General features: G+C 32.2%; 1 pseudogene; it reads right to left on the reverse strand.

The window, feature by feature from the left end:
* Positions 1-1,828: 1,828 nt before the first annotated feature.
* LOC112482029 lies at positions 1,829-1,946 on the reverse strand (annotated as a pseudogene).
* Between the last annotated feature and the right edge of the window lie 6,631 nt (positions 1,947-8,577).

Raw genomic sequence — 8,577 nt, forward strand, 5'->3', positions numbered from 1 at the left:
AGCTGGTACTATACATAGTCATTACAATATTGTTGACTTTATATTCCCTATGTTGTACTTCGTATCCCTGTGACTATTTTGTTACTACCAATTTGTACTACTTAATCCCTTCACCTTTTTCACCCAGCCTTGCAAACTCCCTTCCATCGAACAATCACCAGTTAGTTCTCAGTATCTATGAGTCTGTTTTCATTTTGTTTATTTGTTTATTCTATTCCTTAGATTCCACATATAAGTGAAATCATATGGTATTTGTCTTTCTCTGTCTTACTTATTTCACTTAGCATAATACCCTCTAGGTCCATCCATGTCATTACAAGTGGTAAGATTTTCTTTTTTATGGTTGAGTAACATTCTATTGTATATATGTCCCATTACTTCTTTTTCCAGTCATCTATTGATGGACACTTAGGTTGCTTCCATATCTTGGCTATTGTTAATAATACTGCAGTGAATATAGGAGTACATATATCTTTTCAAATTAATATTTTGATTTTCTTTGGATAAGTACTCAGAAGTGGAATTGCTGGGTCAAAAAATAGTTTGATTTTTAACTGTTTGAGGAACCTCCAAACTGTTTTCCATAGTGGTTGTACCAATTTGCAATTCCACCAGCAATGCACGACAGTTCCCTTTCTTCCACATCGTCTCCAACACTTGTTTTTTGATTTAGTGATGATAATCGTTCTGACAAGTGTGAGGTGATAATCTCATTGTGGTTTTAATTTTTCATTTCTCTGATGATGTGTGACCTTGAGCATCTTTTTATATATCTGTTGGCCATCTGTATGTCCTCTTTGGAGAAGTATTTGTTCAGATCTTCTGCCCATTTTTAAATTGGATTGTTTGTTTTTTTGTTATTGAATTGTATGAGTTCTTTATAAATTTTGAATATCAACCCCTTATCAGATATATAATTAGGGAATGTCTTCTCCCATTCAGTAGGTGGTCTTTTAATTTCATTGATGTTTTCTTTTTCTGTACAAAAACTTTTTAGTTTGATATGGTCCCATTTGTTTACTTTTTCTTTTGTTTCCCTTGCCCAAGGAGATATACCAGAAAGTATCAGAGAATTTACTGCCTTTGTTTTCTTTTAGGAGTTTTATGGTTTCTGGTCTTACATTTACGTCTTTAATCCATTTTGAGATTATTCTTGTATATAGTGTAAAAAGGTGATCTAGTTTTATTTTTTTGCATGGATAGTTCCAGTTTTCCCAACACCATTTGGCCTTAATAATGTTGAGGTATGTTTCCTCTATTTTCATCTTGCTGAGAATTGTTATCATAAATGAATGCTGAATTTTGTCAAACACTTTTTCTGCACCTATTGATAGGATCATATGACTTTTATATTTCAATTTGTTAATGTTGTATGTCACATTAACTCATTTACAGATATTAAACCAACTTTGCATCCCAGGAATAAATTCGACTTGGTCATGGTGTATGATATTTTTAATGTATTGCTGAATTCATTTGCTAATATTTTGTTGAGAATTTTTGCATCAATATTCTTTAGAGATACTGGCCTGGAGTTTTCTTTTTTTGTACTGTCTTTCTCTGGTTTTTGAATCAGGGTAATGGTGGCCTCATAAAAAGAATTAGGAAACCATCTCTCTTGAAATATTTTTTTTTGACTAGCTTAAGAATAATAGATGTTAATTCTCTTATCTATCTATCTATCTATTTATTTATTTATTTGATACTTGCCATTGTTTTTGTTTGTTTGTTTGTTTGTTTAGGTGAGACAACCCTTGGTTAACCTCACAGGTTGCAAGGACCTTGTCAGCTTACAATCCCTTATTTTTTATTTTATATATATTTTTTGCGCCTACAGCACCTGGTCTTCCTAGGTGGTCTCTCATCCAAGTACTAACCAGGCCCAATCCTGCTTAGCTTCCGAGATCAGACAGGATCAGGCTTGTTCGGGTGGCATGGGTATAGACTAATTCTCCTTTAAATGACTGGTAAAATTCACCTGCGAAGCCATCTGGTCAAGGACTTTTTTTTTTTTTTTAAAGTTTTTTGATTACTAATTTAATTTCGTTGGCGGTTATCAGTCAGTTCAGACATTCTGTTTCTTCTTGACTCAGTCTTAGGAGATGGTATGTGTCTAAAAATGTATCCATTTCTTCCAGATTTTTCAATTTATTGGCATATAATTGCTCGTATTATTTTCTTATAATCTTTTATATTTCTGTGGAGTCCGTAGTTTCTTCTCCTCTTTCATTTCTGATTTTATTTGTTTGCACCCCCGCTTTTTTTTTCTTCATGAGTTCAGTTAAAGGTTTACCAATTTTGTTTGTCCTTTCAAAGAACCAGCTCTTGGTTTCATTGATCTTTTGTATTATGTTCTTGACATTATTTCATTTATTTCTGCTCTGATCTTTATTATTTCCTTCCTTCTACTCATTTTGGGTTTTGCTTGCTATTTTTTTTCTAGTTCTTTTAAGTTTGAGATTAAATTGTTTAATTGAAATTTGTCTTGTTTCTTGAAGGTGGCCTGTATTGCTATAAATTTCCCTATTAGGACTGCTTTCGCTATGTCCCATAGATTTTGAGTAATATGTTTTCATTTTCCTTTGTCTCTAGGTATCTTTTGATTTCTTCCTTGATCTCATTGGTAACCCATTCATTGTTTAGTAGCATGTTATTTACCTTCCATGTGTTTGTATATTTTCCAGTTTTTTCTTGTAGTTGATTTCCAATTTCATACCATTGTGATCAGAGAAGACGGTTGATATGATTTTAATCTTCTTAAATTTATTAAGACTCGTTTTGCATCTAACATGTGGTCTACTGGAAAACGTTCCATGTGCACTTGAGAAGAATATATATTCTGCTGCTTTTGGGAGAAATGCTCTGAAAATATTAATTAAATCCACCTGGTCTAGTGTGTCATTTAAGGTTGCTGTTTCCTTATTGATTTTCGGTCCAGTAGATAAGTCCAGTGGTGTCAATGGGATGTTAAAATCTCCTACTATGAGTGTATTATTGTTGATTTCTTTCTTTACATTGATCAGTAATTGCTATATATGTGAAGCTGTTGTGTTCCTATGTTGGATACATATATGTTTACTAGGGTTATGTCCTGTTGTTGTGTTGATCACTTTATCATTATGTAAAGTCCTTCTTTTACTCTTACTACAGCCTTTGCTTTAAACTCCATTTTGTCTGATATAAATAATGTTACTTCAGCTTTTTCAAAATTTCCATTTACATGAAATATCCTTTTCCATCCTTTTATTTTCAGTATGTCTGTTTTTCGATCTGAAGTGGCTCTCTTGTAGACAATATATGTGTATTCTAGGATTTTCATGGTTTGGGGTCTTGCATTTAAGTCTTTAATTCATTTGAGTCTATTCTTGTATATGGTGTAAGCAAGTCATCCAGTTTCATTTTTTTGCATGTATCTCCAGTTTTTGCAACATCATCGATTGAATAGACTATATTTATTCCATTTTATATTCTTGCCTCCTTCATTATAGATTAGCCTCTAGATAGTTTTATCTGCATAAACACATGCAGTTATATCTTTTTCCTTTTAGAATATTGGATTATTCATGTACAGTCCCAGGATTCCAGCATTTATTGCAATTTTTTGGAAAAGCATGTAATTTAATCTTACCAATGACTGAATTAAGAATTAAAGGATTATGGGGAGACCTTTAGTAACTCTCTCAGGTATCAGACACTAATTTTCTCATGGGAATATCATTTAAAATGTATTTTTACATTAATTCATTCACTAATTAATTAATTAATTAATTCAACATGCATTTTTTTCTAGCACAAACTATATGCAAAACACTGTGTTTGGTACTGAAGGGGATTCAGGAATGTATCAGAAAACATCTTCTTTCTATTTAGCTTTATTTCAAAGCTAGCAATACCAAAAGGGAAGAATGTTCTCAGAAATGCACTATTGAAAATGTACAAACGCCAATATGCTCTTTTGAGATTCTGTGTTAATAGGCATCTTTACACTCAATCACATTTTCTATCAAGTGGATTATTTAGAAAATGGAGAAACTGAGGCATTAAAAAGGGAAAATAATTCTAATAATTCTAAGGTCAATCATGAAGCCAGCTAACTTCTCTTGATGATGGATGGATGCATGCATGTCTCTAGGCACTAGCTTCAACTCACTAGAGCACATAATGAGCCAGAGGCCTTATAGGAGGGTTTGAAAGAAGTAGATCAATTATTTTATAAAGATTTGGAAAGGCTGTTCCTGTCACTTGACCACCTTCTTAAGTCATGGGTGGTCAAAAGACAGAGCTATTCTTCCTACTCACCTTTTATTTCTCATGTTATCACCTATAATAAAATTTTAAAGGGAATTTCCTTTCTGCCAGGCACTGAATTCTTATTTGTAAATTATCGTACAGTACCAGAGAATTTTGTGTTTCACAAGTTGGTTGTAATAACAGATGGAAAAGGCAAGGGAGAAAATTCTTGGAGTGGTTTAGGAATCAGATTAGGCTGTATCTGTATTCTAGGCTGAATACTATAGGAGATAATCAGCATATACTTTTAGAGTCAGCCAAACTGAAACAATAGAGAGGTGTTAGAAATAAGGGGAGAAGGCAAATTGAAAAATCATTGGTAAATAATTATACAGTTCTCTATGTTCAATGAAATAACAGTGTCAAGGAAGTGAACAAAAGCAACACTAAACTTTGCAGGGATAGAATATTTTGTGCACTTTTCTGTTGTTAAGAAATAAGAAAAGGTATTTTAAATTCTCTACACAAAATACAAATCCATTCAAGTTTTCATCTTGTTTCACAAATCTTTAATAATTAATATGTTATATAAATATAAAAGCTACACCTGCTGAAATGCTTGTGGGTATAGAATTTAATATGTAGGTCAGAAGGCATGTACTTTTACCATTTAAGTAGTTTTCAGTAAAAGAGCAAAATTCAGTGTTTTTATGTCTTTAATAACTATTTCTTTCCTAAAGTAAATTTTTGGAAGTGATATTTTTAGTGTAAGCTTCCAGCAGGCTCCATTTACTTACCATGAGAAGATATATGCTCTTGAATGAGAATCAAACAGCAAGGAAGATGTGTGTTAGTAAGGATATTAGAGTTGTATGACAAAACAGTTGTTCATTCTTGTTAAGTTAGGATTACATAGGTTTTAATTCAAGGAATGCCAGTTTTCTTCCCTCGAGTGCACATCAAATCATATTTCCATGAGGGAAATTAACAAAAGAAAATATTGTTTAGTAAGTACCAATAATAATTATAATCAACTTCCATCAACATTTCTTGTCCTTCTCAATCAATCTTCTCTATTGAATGTGGTTGTGTAAAGATAGTGGAGTTTATAATATACATTGTCAGGTGTGTGACACTGTACAAGTAATTTCACTACTCTGAGCCTCAGTTTTTTCATTGTTAAGTGAGAATAATACATAACCTGCCTGAGCATCACAATATTTGCAAGAATCAGAAAATATGCAATGTGTATTGAAACACTTTGTATGTTGTAAAGTATAAGACAAGAGATCAAAATATAGAACCTTTCCAACATCCTGAAAGGTTGCTTTGTGTTACTTCCCAATCTATTATCTCAGAGATAAGTAGTATTCTTACTTCCATGACCTTAAAATAGTTTTGCTCGTTCCTGAACTTCATATAAATGGAATTTTACAGTTTATGCTTTTTTGTGTCAGGCTTTTTTTTCATTAAACAGTATATCTGTGAGAGTAGTACATTTTGTTGCCTATATTAGGAGTGTGTTTTTTTATTGCTGTGTACCTGCCAAAATTATTTATTTATGATATGAATAGAGAAACTGTAATTATATTATAATTAAGAATACTGTGAATATTATTATACATGTCTTCGGTGGATATATGTCTTCATTTTTCTTAGATATATACCAAGGAATTGAAATGCTAAGTTACATGATATGCATGTGCTTGGTTTTAGTAGATAGTACCAAACAGTGGTCAAAAGTGGTCCAACCATTTGATACTCCCATTAACAATGTATGAGAGTTTCAGTTGCTTTACATATTCCACAACAGGTTCAATTGTCCGATTTTATATCTTTGCCATTCAGGAGAAAGTATAATTGTATCTTAAAATCTATTTTTTTTTATAATAAAATAGTTATACCAAATTTCTTATGGTCAGTTTATGCCTGTTATATCTTTTCTCATCCTTTTATGTTTTATCTTTCCTTGTCCCTATGCCTTAGCTGTGTCTCATAAAAACCATATTACAGGATTATTTTTAAATCCAATGTTATAATGTTACAATGTCTCTGCCTTTGAAATGGTGAATTTATTCTATTTCTTTAATGAAATTATTAATATGTAAGATTTTGCATACTTATTTCAATGCTTTTTCCTTGATTTTATTTTTTTTTTAATTTTAGATTTTTAAAAATAGATTTTAATCTCATTTTCTCTCTACTGGTTTGAAATATATGTACTCCATTCTTTCAGTGATTATTATGGAAATTTAACTGTAACCAGTTAATTTTACAAAGTCTATAATGAACAATTAAACCCTTTCCCAAACAAGTTTGAATATCAAGCACGTTAGCTTCAATCAGCTTTTCCTTAATTTACATGCTGTTTTTTATCTAGTGTTTTAGTTTGTTACCTTTGATGACACCCCAATTTGACATTATAATTTTATACAGAGATATTTTTACTTTGTATTGAAAATATTTAGCTGAATCCACATTTCCTTTTCGTCTTCATAATTCCTTCTTTCTTTTCAGATCATCCTTCTGATTCTGTTTTCCCCTGAAATTCATTATTTGGAACTTCCTTTAGTGAAGACATGACAAGTCTTCACTTGGAATTTCACCATCTCCTATTCATGGTTCTTCTCTCTGATCTGATGTGGAGATCACATGTAGTTCTAGAACTAGTTCTCCAACATGACAACCTTGTATTAATCCTTCTGATAAGGGGCCAGAAATTGCTATTCTGCTGAGTGAAGTCCACAAATAAATAAATGGTCATTTTCTGGGGCAAATCTAAGATGATTAGCAAGTCTAAGATTTGTTCTATTCTGTGTCTCTTTTGCATCAGCGCTAAAGCTCTGGGATGAAGTCTTGCCTAAATCTTATACTCTTAGAATGAATTCTTGATTCCAGGGCCTCCTTTCTTATCTCACATGAGCAGGATTATTTTTGGAGAACCAGAACCTGTAGGCTTGGAAATTTCTGCCTCACACTGCAGTTTTCCCTATAACAGCTATCACCTTTATATTCAGAGGGAAGGGGCATCCTTAATTGATTTCTATTTGTTCTACTATATCAGGTTATAATACTTTCTGTTCAACTGTGGGTTCTGTTACTTCAATCTGACATGACATGGAGTCACAGCTGAAGACACCTCATGTATAACATGAGGTAAGCACCACCTTTTAAAAATCAATAAATATACCAACACCTATGCCATGGGCCTTGAATGTCTGACAATAGAAGACAAAGAATCATATGATACCCTCTAATCAACTCTTGGCTGTTTTGTTACCAGTTAATTTATCTCAAAAACCTCAGGATGTCATTTAGTTTATCTCAACAGACTCATTATAGATTAACAATGAGAACCCATGATTATTCATGCTAACCTCTGGCTCTCCCAGGCAGGTAAATACCTTCTAAATTTAAACCATAAAAAAAGTTTGTAATAAAATGGTGGCCGCTGCCTGAAAGATCACCTGATGTGCAGAGCAATAACAAACTATAAAACTCTTTTTAAATTTAAAATATGTTGTAGCATTTTAAAAATTCAAAAAATGTTTTCTCTGCTTTATGCTCAGTAACATTTTCAAGGAAATAAATTTATTATATCTTGAGTAAGTGGAAGAATCTCTAGTCCATTTTTATTCCTTTTTTTATTTTTCACTTGTAATTTAAATTATATACGTAATAGGCAGAGACTAAAATATTCTGTTCCTTGCTGATAAACACAGAAAATAATGGATACTTAATTATTGGGCTATTTAGACTTACATAGATAGAATGTTCTATGCTTGGTGAAACAGATTTAATTTTACTGTAACACTTATTTTTCATGTATAAGTAGCCTTTTGACAGCATATCCCAGAGGTGTTAGTGATATCAGAGAATGCCGTGTATATTTTGTTTGTCTCTTGTTATGAAAATGAGCTATATCATATTCTATTCATGTAATTGCAGATGCTTTCCATAGTGTTGATGCTCTATCTTTTCTAGTTTTTGTTTTCTCCTGTCTCCTAAAAGAATTCAGTTTTTGAAAATTATGGTAAAAAATAGGTGAAGGACATAGCTGTAGGTGGAGCAGAGTTTAATGTTTATTGTTATGGATAGAATTGTGTCCCACCATAATCTGTGTATTGAAAGCTCTAAACTGCATTGTGACTGTAGTTGAAGATAAGATCCTTAGGAGGTAATTAAAATTAAATAAGGTCATAAGGACTGTAATACAATAGAATTATTGTATTTATACGAAGAAGAGAGACCAGAGCTCCTTTTCTCTCATGTAAGGACGCAGAGAAAAGATGATAGCAGTCTGTAAGTCAGGAGGAAGAGAGCTCTCACCAGAACCTGACCATACTG

Source organism: Pteropus alecto, unplaced genomic scaffold, assembly GCF_000325575.1.
Source record: "Pteropus alecto unplaced genomic scaffold, ASM32557v1 scaffold175, whole genome shotgun sequence".
Taxonomy (NCBI): domain Eukaryota; kingdom Metazoa; phylum Chordata; class Mammalia; order Chiroptera; family Pteropodidae; genus Pteropus; species Pteropus alecto.